The 18278-nt window shown below is 44.4% G+C and overlaps 1 protein-coding gene across 1 annotated transcript in view; it reads left to right on the forward strand.

Annotated features, from left to right (window-relative positions):
- The first annotated feature begins 482 nt into the window (after positions 1-482).
- Positions 483-18278, forward strand: part of MAP3K14 (mitogen-activated protein kinase kinase kinase 14) — a 49220-nt gene continuing 31424 nt past the window's right edge. The window contains exon 1 of the mRNA XM_077164081.1: positions 483-592. The gene's annotated coding sequence lies outside the window, so the exon portion shown is untranslated. The remainder of the gene's footprint in view (positions 593-18278) is intronic.

An 18278-nucleotide genomic window follows, 5' to 3' on the forward strand; every position in this document is an offset into this window, starting at 1 on the left:
GGAAGCAGAACTAGACCCAGGAGGGGGAGCGCCTCGCCGTCTCCAAGGTAACCCAAGTCAGAGACTGGGAGTGCCCGCGCACGCGCACATTCGCCCTTCCTTCCCGTAACCTCAAGAAAGCAAGCGGTAAAAACTGCCAGAAGCCGAGCGCGCATGTGTAGTTACACCAACCACCTCGACCGCCTCCGCCTTCTGTCAGTCTGTTCGCCCTACAATCTCTTTTCTATAAACTGTCCGGAAAGATTGCCCTTTTCTGGAAACTGGGCCTCGAGAACCAATCGTCGCTAGAGGGGCGGGCCGACAGGGGCGGGCCTAGGAGAGCACTGGGGCCGTCTCATTGGTTAGTGTGGGGGGGTGGGCGGAGCCAAGGATCACGTTGAGGCCCGAGAAAGCAGGCTCCAAGCGAGGCAAAGTTGGAGCCGCCGGGGGAGGCGTGGCCGCGGGGGCGACCGGGAAGGTGGTGAGGGGGCGGGTCCCGAAGCCGGGGCGGGGCGACAGTGCTCCGGGAGGGCAGCCGGCGGCCACCCGCGACGGGAGATCGCGGGAGAGGGGAGCGCGACACTTGCTGGCTGGGGAGATCGGCGCTCGGCCGGTAGGTGACTGAGCGGGACCCCGGGGTCGGCATTGAGAGAGTGGCGGGGACGAGTTGCCCCCCCGGTCCCTGAGCCGGTCGCGGCCTGGCCGGCTGCCCAGGAGCGGTGGGGGTCGGCGGCTCGACCCGGGCCCTAGCCAGACCCACCCGCGCGCGGACCCTCGGTCCTCGCGACCCGCCGCCAAACGCCGCGCGCCCTCACACGCGCTGCCGGTGCCACGGTCGCACGCCTTGCCCGCCCCGGGCCTCCAGGCCGCACTCTCGCAGGCCACACGCTTGCCTGAAGCGCGCGCAGAGGTGCTTTGCTTCCCCTTCCCCAGCACCCCCCGCCACTGCGCCCAGATGTCCCACAGCCAGGCCGCACCCCTCCTGCGCGGTTCCCTGCGCGTCCCCCAGGAGTGGGGCTCACCCCGGCACGGGACGGAAGGTGTTTTCTGCAGAAGTGCGCCTGGTGGGTGCACCTCCCACCTGGCCTTCGCTGGCAAGTTTTTGGGTCACACTCCGAGGCTAGGAGAAGGACCCAAGCCTGCCCTCGGCACCCAGAGGGGCACTGCTGGTCATGGCAGCATCCTCCCTCCTTTCTGGCCCCAGCTCTGCTCTGTAATTCTTCTGTCCTCTCCACTCAGGACATCTTATCTGTCGGCTCTGATTAATATTCCCTTCTTGGAAGCCCATCGTGGTCCTGGCAACTTGCAGCAGCTGGGCACCAGGCAGAGAGTGGCGACTTGTACAGTGCAGAGAGTCCCACCGCCCAGGAGCCTCCTTGGTGCTTGGAAACTTCAGAAAAGTGTCTCCGTCCTAGCTGAGGTTTAAATGTTGCTTTTAACCCTAAAGGGGTGATTTGGAGAATATTGAGTGGTTGTGGGGAAGGGAGGCTCAATGGAGAAAAGATAGAGAAATCAGCCGTGAAAGTGACAAAATGCTTTTTGGTAACTGGAGACAAAGAACACCCGTGACTTGATCTAAAATCAAGTGAAATTAAATATGAGAGTGGGGCCATGACACAAACTAGCAGTCTGAAGTTTATTCCAGGAAAAATGTTGAAAACCCCTTGACTAGAAACGTGGTAAATCTTTCTGAAAGATTACAGGAAGATAGTATCTTAACAGTTGTGCTATGTTTTTTTTTACTTTACTAAGTATCTTCATACCTGTAATCTCCCTTTTCCTTCAGACATATGTGTGAAAAAATAGAATGATCCTGTTTTATAGGTGAGGTGGGGGGAATGGGGTATTATATTTTTTGCCTGATACCTCAAAGGCATCATAGCTAAGACTGAGGGTGGAAACCTGAGCCTGGATCTCTTGAGTCTTCCCAGGCTCCTTCCCCTGGACCAGGACAACATAATAGGAATCAGATGCAAGAAAGAGGAACAAGTTTTTGGTGTGGTGTTTATTATCTCAACATCAGAGGACATTTAAGAGGTGCTTGTCTTGATTAGAATGTGTTTAGATTTACTCTTGTGTTTTTTAGGTGATTGTTAAAGTCAGTTACTTTGGTTTGGTGTGCCAGACTTCTAAGCTTTTCAGACACCTTTAGGACATATTCTTTGTTTTTTTGAAGGATGTGATGAACTTTACAGAAGATCTCAAAATAAAAGTAACAGTTTCTAACTTTAATTTTAGAAATAAGTACCCAGGTATATGTTCCAGTACCTTTGTGAAATCAGACAGCAAGAAACTACAAAGCTTGGAGTCATCTTCGGACTATTTTCAGATTACAGGGAGCAATTCTGAAGGGGGTTTTTCACTCATGGTATTGTCTGTTAGAGTTTGTGGGAGCAGCACCAGAGAGACCCTGCCAAACGGGCCTTCATCTATTAAACAAAACTGTCTGGTTGGGCCGTTTATCTGAACAGATGGAGATTTGGTTCCTCATTTTGATTCTCCTGTTGAACACTGACTCCTTTGTAATCTACTTGGAGTGTTTATCATTTAATGTTGAGAAGTGGGCTTGCCCTCATTAGTTGTTCAACCCTAGACAATTGTTGTGATTTTGTGTGTGTGTATGTATGTGTGTGTGTGTGTGTGATAACAGTTCATCCCTGGCCAGAGTCTCGTGAGAGCTCTGTAGAGCTGTGAAAGAGGTGAAGCTTCATCCAGGATTGTTTTCTTTGTTGTTGGCACCCTCTTATAAGTGTTCTATAACTTTGGCCTGTGAAGTCCCTTTTAATTTCCTTTTTTTTTTTTTCCTGTTTCAATGGACGGCACATGGGCTTTCTTAACAATGCTGCCTGCCTTGATGAGGAGCTGACAAATTCACATTTATTGGCCTGAGAGATGGTCTTTCTGGGGGGAAAGTTCAGAAAGTCTAAAAACCAAATTTAGTCCTATATAAAAAGTATAAATCAGCTTGATACACAAACAGGCAGCATTTTTCTACCAATGGCTTCCATCATCTCAAAGCTGTTTTTTTTTTCCTGGCAAAAGGTTAAAATGCAACTAAAATTCTGCTTTCATGATTAATAAGTCACTACCGCAGTTTTGTCTGATGCTTCCTGTTTGCACCATTTTAGCATTTCAGTTAAACTGGAAACATCTGAGCATTATGGGCACTTTTGATGGCACCAGAGTGAAATTGGTGGGGAGAGGAGGAAATCCATGCCAGTGAATTTGGGAAACTGTAAGGAGAAGCCAGCCACTCCAGCCTCTGCACGCTGAGAGCTCTTGTAACAGAAAGGATTAGAGGTTGAGCATCTTCAAGGGGCAGAGTAAGCATTTAGAGTGACGCCCGTGTAAAGGCTGCTGACTGAAATTTTGAAAGCCTTCGATTAGAAATGGAAGGCCAGGCATAGGGCAAATTGTGTAGGCTAACATTTCAGTTGAGCTGAGCAGAACATTGAAGTGTGTTGAATATGGGTCTTTAGTTCTGGGCTCATCTTCTTACCTGAGTGCCAATGCTGAGAAAAGAAATTTTTCATTAGTGCCTGTGCTTCTTTCTTTGTAGTTTAGTTTAAAGGGCCCTCTTCCTTCTTGCTATTTTATATCCTCTAGTTATTTATCCTCCCAGTATAAATCCCTTGAAATTCTATGACACCAAAAGTAACGGCACTTTATAGCTATTCTTTTTTATTTTCTCACAATACTCATATAAAGAAAAGCAGGGACAAGGTTGGAAAAGTGAAGTCTAGTAAGGAGAAGTCAAGGGAATGAGATTTCTCAGGAAATCAATGCCATGCCCAGTATATTTAAACCCATTTTTCTTGACATCTGGTTCACTGCTTTTTCTACTGACTTACTCATAAATGGATAGACATTGTTTTGTTTTGTTTCCAAAACCATGTTGGTTTTAAACTTAACTAAACCAGAGTATCTGCTTTTATTAATAAAAGGATGAAAGATGAATAGCAGCTCCGTTTGGCACATGCGCTACCTGGACAGATGTGCTTAGCCCCATTTTACAGATGCAGAAACTAAGGAAGAGAGGCCAATTGATTTGCCCAGAGCGATTAAGCAAGGCCTTGTCCCCATGTCAGATGTGGTGGTTTAGGCTCAGGTCCAGATGTGCCGCTGTCTGGCTGTGTGACCTCAGGCAAATCACTTCACTTCTCTAAGCATCAGGTGCCTCATCTAGAAATGGGGTCAGAAATACTTCATGGGTTTGTTTTGAGAAGCAAATGAGAAGATACATGTAAAGCCTTGGTACTTTGCAATCTGCTGTCATTACTGTTGGTGTAGCAATAAACAATAGTAGTAGTTGCTGATGGCCACATTCACTAGATCTCTATTTTCTCTGAGATGATGTCGGGAAGGGTGAGACTGCCTGACTGGGCAAAGAGTCATTTACTCAGTCCAGCTTTTCTCTAGGGGGACATCTCTCCCATCTAGAGCTCTTGGTTGTTGAGTGCCCTCTGTCTTTCATTAAATACATTCTAATTAAGAAGTCTGATACTGCCCTCACCATACTCTGAATGAATCTGAAATGGCCCAGGGTCTGCCAAGTCAGAGTGGGTACGCCAGGGTTTCCTAGGGCTATCAGAGCCAGAGGCAGAGCTGGGCTTGGTTAGGAGCTGCCCGTGTGTCCCACACCAGGTGAAATAGATTCCAGCATTAACTCAGGGGGTAAAAAAGAGAAAACACCCTGAGAAATATAAGTCAAAAAGAAAATGATCCTCTTTGTCTGGGAGGTCAGGAAAGAAGCTTGGTCCTGTGGAGTGAGGTCCCTACCACCACGTAGCACTCCAGCTCACCATCCTTTCTCTCTCATTAATATATCTTTGTCAACATATAACCTGTTTGAGGGCTGTGGCTCTGTAGTCGGGGACTTTGGAGATTTCCCTTTAAATGGCACAAGAAATCAGTTTAATATTAGGTTTTGAATTCTTTTTTCCCCTTAATAAAAAGCAAAAATACAGGCTCCCACCAGGCTGACGTTCCCTTTAAATAGCATTTTGTTTTCTCTTGGGGAAGGTCTCTTGATAGCCAGAGAATCATTTCTAAAGTGAACCTAGTTTTTAGAAAAAATAGATCACCGGATGTCAAGCCTCATGTGGAGCTCAGTTCAGATGAAAATGAAACCAGCAGGCCTGGAGTGGCAGCTCTGCACTTGACATCAGACTGGAGGTAAGAAGCAGAGTGTGCCTAGATCCCACAGACTACATTTGATAGGTGCCTTAGTCATTTTCCAGGCAGCTTTGCTTAGGTGAGCAGGGCACTTTCTCTGGAAGGTGAGTCACCATGCAGGGGTGTAGGTGACAGGCAGATTTATTCCCCAGCATAGTTGCAGAGGAAGTCCTGAACAGAGCCTATTGAGAAGCCCTCTGCCAAGGACCATGTTTCTTCCAGCCCAAGGGCTTAGGAGTCAAGAGATAAGGAAGCACATGGGAGCTTCCCAGAGCTTGCAGCTGGTAGAGAGATGGATCACCTGGCAGCGGGTAGGGTGAACAGGGCACAGAGCCCAGATCAGCAGCTAGATTTTCCACCTTGAGGGTGGAAAATGGCTGGTTTCCAGAGACAGTCAGCAAAGAAGCCAGAGGGGAGCTTTAGCCCCAGGGAGCTGGGAAATCCCTTGGCAGAGAACAGAGCTATAACCTGGACTTTGGTGTAAAAGACCATTTAGGGAACCCTTTTCTACCTTCCTTCCTTTACCCCACCTGAGTTGGAGGCTCTGAAGAGCTCTAGGAGTTAGAAAAGTTAGATTCAACCCTGGATTTCAAGAAGCTTTGGAATTTGGAGCCTACCACCACCTCGGCTCTGTCATTTACACTTCTGGGGCCAGCGTTTGGACTCAGAAAGAAGCAGCAGGGGGAACTCTTGAATGGTCCCATCCTCCTGATTTCTGGCTGCTGCAGCCTTCTACTGACCCTCTTACCACTCAAGCCATGCTCAGGTGTCCATCAGGACAGAGGTTTTCTTCAGAAATGCTGCTCTAGACCAGTGCAGTTTATGTTGGGCTTGACTGCTGACAGCTAGGGACATCTGTATGCAATGTCCAGGGTCACGCTCAAGGTGGTTCAACTTAATTGAAACTGTAAGGGAAAACTTACCAACACCTTGCAAATGATCTTTCCCTCTGTCAGTTACAAACTCCTCTCCATCCCCAGTGCCTATAACATATCACTCTAAACAAGCAATTAATCTCTTTGACCCACCCACATGGCTAACTGACCTTAGATCTTATCTGCTCTGACACGATAGAACTATTAGAAATACAGACTGGAAATTATCATTAGTGTTTATGCACCCCCTTGTTTTACAAAAGAGAAAATGACAGCCTAGGAAAGGTGGGTGTTCTAGTTTGCTAGCTGCCGGAATGCAATACACCAAAAACGGAATGGCTTTTAACAAGGGGAATTTAATAAGTTGCAAGTTTACAGTTCTAAGGGAGAGAAAATGTCCCAATTAAAACAAGTCTATAGAAATGTCCAATCAAAGGCATCCAGGGAAAGATACCTTGGTTCAAGAAGGCCAGTGAAGTTCAGGGTCTCTCTCTCAAGTGAGATGGCACATGACGAACACAGTCAGGGCTTCTCTCTCGGCTGGAAGGGCACATGGCGAATACGGTGTCATCTGCTAGCTTTGTCTCCTGGCTTCCTGTTTCATGAAGCTCCCCGGGAGACGTTTTCCTTCTTCATCTCCAAAGGTCACTGGTCGGTGGACCCTCTGCTTCGTGGTGCTGCAGCATTCTCTGCTCTCTCTGAATCTCTCTGAATCTCTCATTCTCCAAAATGTTTCCTCTTTTATAGGACTTCAGAAACTAATCAAAACCCACTCAAATGGGTGGAGACATGTCATCCCCTAATCCAGTTTAACAACCATTCTTAACTCAATCACATCAACCAGGGAGATAATCTCATTACAGTTTCAAATATACAGTATTGAATAGGGATTATTCTACCTTTACGAAATGGGATTTATATTAAAACATGGCTTTCTTAGGGGGCATATATCCTTTCAAACCAGCACAGTGGGTGAGTTGTCCAAGGCCATGCAGCTAGTTAATGGCAGAACGTGAACTAAAATCCAGGCTCTTTTCCGTGTACTCTGCTGCCACTGAACAAAGGGACTATGGGAATAGGAATTGTATTTTTTAACTAGCTCCTCCCTCTACCCACTATGCCGACCCCATCACTTTCAGCCTTTCTTTGCACTCTGCCAGGCAGGGGAAGGGCAGAGCCAAAGCAGCAGCTGCTCTGGGTCTAAGTAAAAAGTAAACAGAGAGCTATTTATTAGATGCTGCCTTTTTTTTTTTTTTTGTACCGAATAAACATTTTTTGCTTTAGTCTCACACAGAAGTTGAAGTTTTAAAATACGAATGACCATCTATTTTCAACACCCTTCAGTATTGACATTCCTTTGTTCTTCCTCATGCAAAAACATTTTTTAATTTGTACATTTGGTCACTATCGTTGTATAGTCTAGGCATTCCTAATTATACCATCTCAGTCTTTATCATCTGTCTTTCCTTCTGGTTTCATATGTGCCCCCAGCCCTCCTCCCTACATCATTCTCACATTCAGTGTACTTACATTATTGTGCTGCAGTCAGGTAGTATAGTGCTATCCATTCCTGAATTTTTACAATCAGTCCTGTTGCACAATCTATATCCTTCAGCTCCAATTACCCAATCTCTACCCTATTTCTATCTCCTAATGACCTCTGTTCTTAACTGAAATTCTCCAAGTTCATTCATTAATGTTAGTTCATTTGATACTATCTTATACCGTGAGGTTCATGTAATCAAAAGGAGGTTAAGGTTGATAAGAAAATACAATTCTGGGCAAGGTTACCCAGAAGTCTCAAAGGTTGCTGCATCTTTAGGGCACCTTCCTACCTTGCCAAGTACTATCTTATACCTGAAGTGGGTGTTCAGTAAATATAATTGATTGATTGGGAAGATGCAAACCCACCAAGCACCAAGAAACTCTTCTGTAGCTTTCTTTTCTGAAGAAGGGTCATGTTGCCTATGGCTTGCAGGTGGCCAGAATAGTAAGGTGTGACCCCATATGGATCCATCCTTTCAGTGAAGTGGCTGTTCCTTTGGGGCAAAGTATATCATAACTGGATGGTGGCCCCCTGAAAGTGCCAAGAGCTATTGTAGCTAAGGTCCACCACCCACCTTCCTGTAGGCATTGATTTTTCCTTTTACTGGGCCAGTTAATCCTCTGGTTGAAACTAGGGGTGACTGGGAGGTTTGGGAGGAAAGGGGGCTTAGCCAGCCTCAAATGACGATGCTATTGCCAATTAAGATTAGAAATGGAATCCTTTGGCACAGGGAGTTAATTGGATCTATCAGCTTCCTTGAGCCCATTCTCAGCAGTCTCAACTGGCAGACGCTATACTTTGAGAGGCAGGAATTAGGTTTATAGAGATAAATGTAAAGTGTAGAAAATTGTGTACCACCTCCCAACTGGCACATATTTGCAATCAAGCCCAGATAGATATAGTCCAAGTTCAGAAGCATCCTCTTCTCAAGCATTTGGAAACAATTGGGTCTCTAGGTCAACATTTAGGAAAGGGAAACATAGGAGTGGCTCAGTAACTAGCTTGTGTGACAGCTTGCTGTGGCACAGTCAGATAACCAGGCATCGTGTATGACCTCTTCTTCAGGGAGCTGGCTCCATCCCCTCCAGGTTGCTGGTGATTGGACAGTCTGGACATTTGTTTTCTAGGCCAGCCTGGCTCTCAGAGCCTAGAGCACTCATTTCTTCCTCAGGAGTGTGTCAGTCATTCTTTCAGGGGATGTTTGCCAAAAGTGTCAGATGTGCTAGACTCCAGTAGGTGCTAGAGTGTAAAAATGAGTAAGGCTGAATGCTGTCCTCAAGAAGCTCAGGGTGGCGGGGGAAAGGGGTGGACCTGGAAGCAAATGTACAACGGTTCAGCCCTGGTGCTGATCATGAACTACAACTGTGAGAACTGGAGAGGAGCTCATCTAGCTTGACCTGGTACCAACTGTCACACACAAAGCTGCTCAGGCTCTTGGAGGGGAGGTACCCCACTGCTCCATACTGCAGGTGTCTTTGCCAGAGCAGTCTGGGTTCCTATTATCTTGGGGTCTTGTACCACATGTCAGCTAGGAATAGGAGCTTGATAGCCATCTGGAAACTTGAGCACATTTTCAGAGGTGTAAGCACTGTCAGTGGAAATGAACTCAGACATAATTCAGAGCTGAAGCAGGCAGTGAGTAGCCAGCTATTAAAGACATGGCCAACTTATCTTACCCTTCGAGACTCGAATACAGAGGGCAGTGACCACACAGGCTGGTCCCATGCATTTGGTACCACCCTGAGATGGAATCCTAGGAAAATGGTTTGAGGTCCAACCCACAGCAGTGCTTCTTGTGTCACTAGGTTCAGCATTCCAAGAAGGCCTTTCAAGGATTATGTCAGAGTGACAGCTCCATGAGGGCAAGGAACTTGTTGGTCTTAGTCACCATTGTATGCTGCTGGCCAGCAGAGTGCATGGAACACAGTAGCCACTAGATAAATAGTTGTCATTGAGTGAAAGTACAAGCCTAGAATCTAAATTCCTCCTCTTGGCCCTGCTGGCCTGAGAGAACAAGAGAGCCACAGGCTGTTTCATGATTTATGCATCCTTTACCAAGGAGTCTCTCTGAGATCCTCTGAGAATACTCGCTGCCCAACCACATGTCCCAAACACTTTCTTGCCCTCCCTGTTGTATAGGAACATATTGAGTGCAATTGATGCCCCTGTCCTCAGCTGGTCACTCTGGCTAGCCTATCACAGAGCATGTAGGGCAGCAGCTGAAACTAAGCCACGTCCCCAGTTCCGCTACTGAAGAGCAGAGCTGGGCTATGTGCTTCCTTCCATTTGCCCCCATGCTTTGGACATCTTCTGTGGAAAGCCAAGTTGTTTGGGTTTCTTGTTTATTCTGAGGTTCCTCAAACTAGTTCCTCAATTTCAGAACCAGTCACCGGTGACTGCAATTAACTTGAAGTCTACTCCTTTAAAGGAAGGCTGAGCCCATCTTTCTTCATTGCCACTCAACACGGGTAGACCTTGCTTGAAGCCTGTTGCACGGGTGAAATCCAGATTTAGAAACAGAGAAGGAAGGGGGCGGTAGTATTTCAGTGGGATTGAACATAGCCTGGGGAGCTGCGCTTTGCTCAGAATCCAATGTGAAAGGTTAAATAAGGAGAGTTGTTTGTTTTTTACAACCAAAACGTTGCTTGTAATGATGACCTCGAGGCTTGGCAAGATCCAGAAGTGCCTTTTGACTCATCAAAGAAAGCTGGTTGTGTACTGCACTATTTCAGCATTGAGGGCAATTTATGACACTGTATTGTTGGAAACTGATAGTTGTTTAATTATAGTTCATCCCCCACTTAATCAGAATGTCCAGTTATATAAAATACTACTCTAACCTACAGATTTGTTTATGTAACATACATGAAAAAAAAAAGAAGGAAAAGAAAAACCCCTTGCTGCTTATTGTCTAAAATAAAGTACACGTGTAATTAATTTTTTTCTTGGTACTACTTCCTTTACCCCATGTCCTCCCGACCATTTCCATATTGGTCTCTGTGAATCAGTGCTGCCTTCTGCTTTCCTCATGCAAAGAACTTGAAAGTTGAGTTGAAAATGCCATTGTAACATTTTTCTTTTAAAGTTTAGAAAATGCCCTGTATATTAGGGTGCTAGGGGCAAAGTACAGACCATATTTATGAAGATAGCAGCTGACGCTCAGGGCTTTTTAATAAAGAACAGTAAAATAGGCTCAAGAAGCCAGGAGCCAGGCTCTATAAACTGAATGGCCAATTTCAAAATTTTTCACAGAGTTGGTCCCTGTGATGGGCCCCACTGTACTGGCCATGGGTGACCTAAGGGATGCAGGCCTACCACAATCCTGGCTTGGAATCTCTGCTCCCCATTGCCATTTTACGGTTATTTTTTCCAGAACATAGGCTGTCTACATTCCTGCTTCCTAACTGAGTATTTCCTCCTAGGTCAGTCCCTGGGTTTCTCACAAACCTTTGGTTTATGGCAGCTTTTGCATTTGAAGGGGGGTGGAGGGGCAGCTTTTAAAGCTTAGATAATTTGAAAGTGGATACAATGTAGTGGTTGAGAGCATAGGCTTTGACATAAAAGAGTCCTACATGCAAATCCTATTGCTGCCTTGGGCAAGTTAGTAGCCCTACTGAGCCTCAGTTTCAGGAAATAAAATATTAATATAATTCCTTGTTCATAGGATGGTCTCGAGGATTAAAGAACTCATGCATGCACTGCCTAATAACATAGTAAGCAATAAGTGTTAGGCGCCATTATCATCAATTAGTATTGTTATTGATAACCAGCTTGCAATTGTGTGTGTACACATAGCAGCAGGGTGTTGCAGACTCCCAGAGATGTGTGCGGGATGACTAATTTCACCTCTAGCTGAGGCGCTGCCTATGGAGAGAGGACCTGGATGAGATAGGCGAAATGCTCTTCAAAGGGCATCGTTCCTCAAAGGTTGTCCTTTTCTTGCTCCTGCCCCTCTACCCTGAGGACTCTTCTCCTTTTCCTTAGACAGTGTCTCTGTTCTGACCTTCTGTTGGACGCTAGTACTGCTAGCTGAAGGCTGAGGGAGGCGGGTGGACTTCCAACCTGGGTAAGGACTGCCCATCTTGTAACAGCTTCTGTATCTCTGCTAAGGGTTACAGAGCACTGAATTAGTATTTAAATGTTGTTTCTTATATTTAATCATCCCATAAAATCCTGTCATGTGGTTTGAGAATCCCTATTTTGCAGTGAGACACCTGATTCTCATTAAGTGACCTTCCCGTGGTCACACACCAGAGTGTGGAAACTCAGATCTTTGGAATCCAGGGCCATCCTGTTATGTAGCTGGATGGATGTCCCTTGGGATTACCAAGTGACATATTGGAATAAATGACCACTAAGGGCCCTTCTGATTTTAGGGTCATTTTGTGATTCCTTTACAACTGTTTATCTGTCCATCCATTCTTCCCAATGAGATCATAAGTATGTTAAGGGCAAGGATAATATCTTCCTAACAAATAACTACCATAGTATTTGGCAACTACCTGTCTGTGACTGATGGATGCTGCCTGCTCTCTTGATGCATAAAAAGAAGAAAAGAGAGAGCGTACCAAGAAAAGGGTCACCTAGAAATTCCAGTTCCGGGAATTACTCCCTTGAATTATTTGTACAAGTACACAGGATATGAATAAGGGTTTTCTTTGCAAGTATTGCTTGTAAGAGTGAAAAATTGGAAACAGTTGAGCCCGCCCATGGAGGAATAGGTCCTGATGGTATATCTGTACCATGGAATCTTATGGAGCCATTGAAAAGAATGAGATAGATCTATATTCTACATACACTGAAACGGAACAGTGTCCATAACATATAGTTAACTGAAAGAAAGAAGCAACTTGTAGAATATTATGTATGTAAAACACTATACTTATTTTTTTAAATAGTCCTAAGCATTATGTTTGTATAGTGTAGAAATGGATCTAGAAGGATTTACACCAAACTTCAGTGTTTCTTACATTATGGGAGGGGGAATGGTGTATGGATTTTATATATTTTTGCTCTATACTCTTCAGTGTTTAAATTTTTACAGTGGACAAGAATTACTTTTGGATTTGGAAAAAAACATGATCAAAGATTATATAAAGAAGGTGGGACAGGTTGGCCACAAAACTTACCTCCCTCGGGTTTCCTGGATTGTCACCAGCCTTCAGATCCCAGCCCTTCACATAAGCAGTGAAGGAGGGCCTGTGGTTTTCTCTCAGGTCCAGTGTTGCTGTGTTTCCCAGTCTTCATGGGTCCACTCATGCCCACAAGCCTTTCTTACATCCAGCTCTAGTGCAGGCCTGTAACCACTGAATGTGTTTGTCATTGGGTGATTATAAATAAAAGTGGGAAGCAGTGGCTGCAGAAGTTGAGGGTGGCTAACAGAGCCATCTCTGAGCACCTTCCTACTTTTTGAGTCACAGTTGATAAAACTCATAGTCCCCAAGAGAAAGTGAAATGGAAACCAAAACCAGGAGGGACAAGCTTGTCGTCTCCAGCCCAGTGGTGCCATTGGCTGGCCTTCTGTTTTGGTGGCACTGCTGCCACACTCAACAAGCAGCCACAGAGGTTCTAATGAAAGAGTAGGGTGGGGTGGGAGTGTGTGGAGTATTTATTAAGTAGTTATTAAGCTCCACTCACAAATACGGACTGAATATCTCCTTAATTCTCATCCCCTACCAAGAGACCCTTTTGTAGTTATAGCTTTTTTTTTCATTATAAAAATGATACACTACAGGGCAGGCTATGGTGGCTCAGCAGGCAGAGTTCTCACCTGCCAAGCTGGAGACCCGGGTTCGATTCCCGGCGCCTGCCCATGCAAAAAAAAAAAATGATATGCTACAGAGAACATCTCTGGTAATGGGGGTCGCCTCCGAGGAGTGCAAGAAGGAAGGAAAGGATATGCTTTTCACTCTGTACCCTTTCTGTATTCTTTTTTACCTTTTGGAAAAATTATCTATTAAAAATTGAAACCGCAAAAAGTAATACATATTCACTGAAAAAATGTGAAGAAATTGGCAGAGTATAATGAATATTAAAACATCCACAAGCCCACCGTTAAGAGAGGACCATTGCTGCGTGTCTGTGTTAGGCTCTGTGTTTGTCTAAATGTTGATATAATATACCACACGTTATGTGGCATTGGCCTTAGATACAATACTGTATGCTTTTTCTGTTAACATTGTATTCCATAAGCATTTTCCCATATTGTTCATTCTTATATAAATTAGTGAATGTACTATGAATTTATTTAATATTTATCCTTCCCCTATAATTGTTTTTTGTTGTTGTTTTTGTTTGTTTTGTTGTCTTTTTTATTTGTTTGCTTTTTCTTTTCTCTTTTTATTTTTCTTTAATTAAATGTTTTTTGTTCAAGTTTTTTACTTATATAAAAATACTCTGAGCATCTTTGATGACCATCTTTTTCTGTATTTCTGTTTGCTCCATATTAGATTGCGAATCTGTGAATAGTGTACCCCTAAAATGGCTATCTTCTGTTGGTATGGTGCTTTATTATTTTCAGAGACTTTTTAACTACATGATTTCATTTCGATGAGTAAAAGGGAATGAGTGTATGATAAGGCACCAGGCTAATAATGGTGAGGAGAGTGAACAGGCCAAGTGCTGTAAGTGGTTGAAAAAGGTGGCCATCAGGGCAGCGAGGCTGATGGGAGAGGCTTCTGGAGGTGAGAGGCCCGAGATTTGCCTACAAAGGACAAGCAGGGCGTGCAGGACTCCCGTATAAGGACGCGACCAATGGAGACCTGTAGATTTGAGTAGCTAGGAGTTTGTGCTGAGATCAGACTGACCAGAGCCAAAACCCTGTGTTTGGGGAAACAGTGGTTAGACAGATTATGAACCACAGAGTTGGGCCTGGGCCCACAGTGGCCAAGATGTCTTTGGGCTCGAGGTTGTCCTGAGGGTAGACCTTTTAAGATTCACTCAGCATCAGTGGAGCCGGGAGGGGCCAGGGAGAAGCTGGAGGTGGGTGAGACCTGTGCTAACAGTGGATGTGAGGGAATCACCTTAAACATTTGAAGGGGACTTGGAAACAGTGGTGTTTCAGCATGCCTGGGCTAGCCACTGCCAACAGGCATGTGGTGGGAATTGGAGAAGAGTCATAAATTGTATCCCATAAATTTTATTTACTCTGCAGTTTGACCTATGGAATTGGCAGTGAGACTACGTTTTTGTGGGCATGTCAGGTTTCTTTTTTATAATTGATCTGTAAAATGTTAATGATTAATGTGCATTCACATTTCATACCCTCCTTAATGGGAAATGCTTACACTGAAATTGCCCTCCTGGGAAGCAGGCTTCAAGCCAGCAAGTGAGGCAGGTTTTGTGATTCTTCCAGTTGTTTCAATCTGAGTGTCTGAGGGCCTCAGTGGCACCCCTCCCTCAGTTAGCTGTTCCTAGGTCTCAGTGTCCCTGTGCCTACTCTATGCGAGGCCTGAGGGAGAGAATTACACAAGCTTTCCAGAAACCTGTAACTTGCAATACTGTCAGCACGGCATGGGGCTGGGGAGGTAGGGGTGAAATTCTGTACCCATGGCAAGGTTTTCATTTAATAACCAGCGCCCACTATTTGCTCTAAACTGTAGGTTCCACCATCTGAAACTCTGCCCCTACGAATCTGAAAGGATGGCTGTATCATACCCCTTCCACTCTTCTGAGGGTATAATTTAAACCCCGGGGACATTTTAGGACCAAGCATTTCCACAGTCTGGCACCTGTCTGCACATCCCTCATTCAAGCTGCTGTGATGCCTCCACAGACTCGCCTCCATTCCTTAACTTTTGTTATCCCTCTACCTCAAATACCCTCTCCTTTCTTTTGGACGATTCTTGCTCACTGTTTGATACTCAGCACATGTATCACCTCCTTTCCTGACTCACCTCCAGGCTGGGCTAGGGGTCTCTCTGAGTGCTCCTGTTGTATCTGCTGCATGCCTCTGTCATTCCATCCCTGTGTTAAATTGTACTTTTCTGATAACTTGTCTCTTTCTCACATCTTCCTCAGTGTATTCCCCTTGCTCAGCATGGGGCCCAGCACCCCACGGAACCAACACATGCTTATGGAATGCAGTGTTATAGGACCCTGCAGTTCTCTGCAGTGACAGGACACTCTGAAACCAAGATCCTATTCACCCCAAAGCCTCAACTTGCTTCCAGTCATTGGAGGCTCTGTTATTGGGTGCATATAAATGATTGTTATATTTTTTGTCTTAACTGTTTTGTCTGTTATTAATATTATTTTATTTTTTGGTTAGTATTTGCCTTTCCATCCCTTTATTTTCAACCATTCGTGTAATTTTGTTTTGTTTTCTTTAGTCAACAACTAGCTAGATCTTTTTAAATACAATCCGTCTGTCTTTTAAAAGATGGGTTTAGTCCATTCAAGTGTATTGAGATTAATGATATATTAATATTTCGACTTATTTCTGCCAACCTAGCTTGTGTTTTCATCTTGTCCTTTTTCTTTGCTTCTTTTTTCCTCCCATCTTTGCCTTGTTAGAATGATAAAGCTTTCTATTCCTTCTTTTCTCTCCTAGTTTGGAAATCAAATTTCTCTTCTTATAGTAGTTCCTTTAAATGCTAATATATATACTTAACTGTAAATTTTTCTAATGAAATTTAGACATTTTCACATGTAAATTCCCGTAAAAGGCAAGGACTGCTTCATTCTTTACCCATTGTTCTAGTTTGCTAACTATCAGAGTGCAATACACCAGAAACAGAATGGCTTTTAAAAAGAAGAATTTAATAAGTTGCTAGTTTATAGTTCTGAGGACATGGAAATGTCTAAATTAAAGCAAGTCTATAAAAATTTCCAAATTAAGGCACCAACAAGAGGTTACGTTTACTCAAGAAAGGCCAATGAAGTTCAGGGCTTCTCTCTCAACTGGAAAGGCACTTGGCAAACATGGTGACATCTGCTAGCTTTCTCTCAAGGCTTCTTGTTTCATAAAGCTCCCCCAAGGGCCTTTTCCTTCTTCATCTCCAAAGATCTCTGGTTTCATGGGGTCTCATAGTTCTCATGGCTCTCTCATGGCTCTGTCACGCTCTCCAAAATGCTTCCTCTTTTAAAAGAGTCCAGTAAACTAATCAAGACCCACCTGGAATGGATGGAGTCCCATCTCCCTCCAATCAAAGGTTAATACCCACAGTTGGGTGAGTCACATCTCCATGGAGATGATGTAATCAAGTTTCCAACCTACACTGCTGGATAGGCATTAAAAGAAACAGCTGCTTCCACAAGATAGATCAGGGTTAAAACATGACTTTTCTAGGGTATATAATCCTTTCAAATCAGCACACCCATTGAACAACCCACCCCACCCTTCTTCCTTGTTATTGTTGTCTAGAGTTTAATGTTTTAAAATGGTTTAAAAACTCATTTCTTTTACATCTAATTGTTAATTAAATTGACCAACATATTGTATCAATTCCTGTGCCTAACCTTGTTTCTACAGCTTCTTGTTTCTAGCTTACTTTTCTTCTTGTCAAATTACATCCTTCAGTGTTTCTTTCAGTGAAGGTAATGCCATCTTGCCTGAAACTCTTTATATGTGTTTGTTTATTGCACATGGGTTTGTTTATTGTTTTAAGGAGATAAAATGACCTGTTAAACTAATCATCAAAATTTTGTAATTCTCCAGCAGCATGTACTGATATCACTCACCTAGAAACCTGACATATTTATTGCTGATTCAGCCTTTCCTGATGAGAACTCTCATTTTTAATTCTTGTGTTTTCTGCCTTCATGGACTAAAAAATTGTTGCCAACAATGGGCATATCCTGAGGGGTAAGATAGGGATAGTAATACCCACCTGGGTAGTAGTACTGCTCAGTTCCTGAATGTTCCATGTGCTTCTGCCAGCAAGCTTTTATTCTAGAAAGAAACTGAAGATCCTTGGGTCCCAGAGGAAAGTACCAGGAATGGCCTGGCCTTAGCCCTAACCCCATATTAGATGCTTCAGTTCTATAAATTGAGCTTTATTTTTCCTGTAGGTAACTGACCTCTCTGAGCCTTGATATCTTCATCTATGAAGTGGAAATAATATAAAACTTGCAAAGATGCTGTGAGGTTCCTCAACAATATAGCGCCTAGCACGCAGAAGGCACTGAATGAATGGTAGTGATTCTTACAGTCTCTGGCACTTAGGAGACTCTCATTGAGGACTTGTTGAGTGGATCAAGAAGCCTCTCATAAAAGGATTCAGCAAGGAGATAGGTTTTAAAGGATAGGTGTGATCTAGCTAGGCATTGATAAAGGAAGAGGACATTAGCTATGGGAGGAGCAGGGAGCAAAAGAAATGATCAAGGGCTGCCCACTGGGGCCCTGCTAAGGCATGTAAAAGGAATAGTCTGGCTAGACAGAGGCTGGGGGCAGGGATTTCAGAGCTAGGCAGAAGGGGAGTCAGGGCTTAGCATGTATATTCCCTCTGGGCCAAACAGCCAGATGGCTGTTTTTGCAGGCCAGCTCACCCTGCCTGACACTGGCCCCTGGTTCCCCTTCCCACCCACAGCCCCTTGTCCCTGACAGGCAGAGACTGGCCTTTCCCAGTGCAGCCTCTTGGCCCAGTAAACTGAAGGCTTAAAAGAGGAAGCTCCAGGATGAGATTAGTTTTCAACCAATATCCTGTTAAGGAAGTTGAGTCATTCCACTTCTGTTATTTGGTCCTTCTGGGCATTCAGAGGAG

The sequence above is a fragment of the Tamandua tetradactyla genome, chromosome 6 (assembly GCF_023851605.1).
Source record: "Tamandua tetradactyla isolate mTamTet1 chromosome 6, mTamTet1.pri, whole genome shotgun sequence".
Taxonomy (NCBI): Eukaryota; Metazoa; Chordata; class Mammalia; order Pilosa; family Myrmecophagidae; genus Tamandua; species Tamandua tetradactyla.